The following is a 1,850-nucleotide window of genomic DNA, read 5'->3' on the forward strand; positions in this document are numbered from 1 at the left end:
TTACTTGATTTAAGGCCTGGCTGCATGCACACGTACCTATCTGCGTGACGGCTCCGATGAACTGCACGCTAGAGTGGAGGCCACGCTCGAGTTGTCCGACTGCCAGTGTCAGGGCCGTGCTTGCCTTTAGAGCTCAACATACACCTTTCAATATAGCTCATCTTGCTTGGTGTTGTCCTCTCTATAAGCACATTATAGTACTATTTCCTGTAAATACGAGAAGTAATAACATCAGGTTTCATCACATCACAGTCCAAAGGAAAACAATAGTGCAAGTATGCATACAACAGATGTAGCTGCTCTCGCCTTTGGTTGACAGCGTCCTAAATATGTACAGTTCAACAGTGAATCAACCATGAATAGAAAAGAACATTCAGTTACACATTCATCTATTCACATGACAAACAGTATAGTAAAATATGGTGACCATTTAAGAAACACGACACTCAGTTTTTACTTTTTAGTCAAATTATACTTGGAAGAAGCTGGGATCAACTCTTCCTAAAAGGGAAATATCACATTCTTAAAACAATAAATATAAATTAAAAGATAACACTTTTCTGAAATGAAAAGTAGAACCAAGATCTAAAATATGTATAGTTCAACAGTGACTAATTAAATCTAAAACTCAGAACCATGCATCGTTATAACCTCAAAATGCATACCTAATTTGTGGTAATCTAATTGCTGATTAAGACATAGAAGCTTAAATAGATCATATCAGAGAGAGAGAGAGAGAGAGAGAGAGAGAGAGAGATGGTACCTTGCCTCTTACTGCACATTAACGCCTAGCTGAATTCACGTTAATTACGCAGCAAGAGAGAGAGAGCAAGGCATCCTCTTGCAGACCAACCCGGCGGGCAGCAACTTCCGATCGTAATTTCAGATATCTTGTCAACAATATTATTACGTAACAGAAACGCACACAACAATCATGTTAATAGAGCACCAAAAGAATCTCCTATATCATTTGAAGATTAAAAGGAATGAGCATAAAGTACATATGAAACCAGTTGTATTCTTCGTCTTCTTCCTGGACCATGTTTTATATCAGCAAATTGCTTGATTGCTCAAGAAAGTACTTATATTAGCAGTGGTCAATCATCGTTGCCCCAAATCAGAATTCTATTAAAAAACATAGAAGACAAAATGCCTTCCTGAACCATGTTTTATCAATAGACAAACTTCTGGTGGTAACCAAATGGTAGCAAATTTTCATAATTCAAATAGTTGCTATGCCTAAATGAACAAAGTTCAACACTATTACAAGCTTGTCGGGAAGAGTGCAAGGCAAATCGATGCAAAACTATATGTACAAAGAAGGTGGCAACAAAACAAATTAACCCCAAATGCTTACTTAGCAAGGAAATAAGTTACAAAGCTAACAAAACATGCATCCTTCAAAGTTCACTTACATTTAGTCTGGTGCATGATCCACAAAATGCAGTGGTGACAGATAGAATTGGGGAAAGCTTCAGAACAAACCAAAGAAAACAAAAGGAAATGTCCGCTCAATGGCTCAGATTTATGGAAGATGGCTATAAACACTGGAGCATAAATAAGCAACACCTTTAGATATACAAGTAAAAAAGGGTCTATGGTTCATTGCATAGTGGGCTCAGATTCGCCTTTTCTCGATCATATAACCTACCCCCATCATCTCTTATCACCAGATCAATCTGTTTATACAATGGAGCTGCCCTGGTTATCACTCAGCAAGAATGACCATCCAAGGACAGATCAATAGGTATCACAGGATCAAAAAGGATTCCAGAGACAACAGGGAGGATCCAACTTGATACCCATAGGTGCCTTGATTGCTCAAAGGCACACTCATTCCAGCCACAGTT

General features: G+C 38.3%; 1 long non-coding RNA gene across 1 annotated transcript in view; it reads right to left on the minus strand.

The window, feature by feature from the left end:
* LOC119324955 overlaps positions 1-862 on the minus strand; it is a 12,882-nt gene extending 12,020 nt beyond the window's left edge. The window contains exons 1-2 of the long non-coding RNA XR_005157251.1: positions 764-862; positions 37-207 (exon numbers count right to left, since the gene is read on the minus strand). This is a non-coding gene — a long non-coding RNA (uncharacterized LOC119324955). The remainder of the gene's footprint in view (positions 1-36; positions 208-763) is intronic.
* Between the last annotated feature and the right edge of the window lie 988 nt (positions 863-1,850).

The sequence above is a fragment of the Triticum dicoccoides genome, chromosome 6B, assembly GCF_002162155.2.
Source record: "Triticum dicoccoides isolate Atlit2015 ecotype Zavitan chromosome 6B, WEW_v2.0, whole genome shotgun sequence".
In the NCBI taxonomy this organism is placed as follows: Eukaryota; Viridiplantae; Streptophyta; class Magnoliopsida; order Poales; family Poaceae; genus Triticum; species Triticum dicoccoides.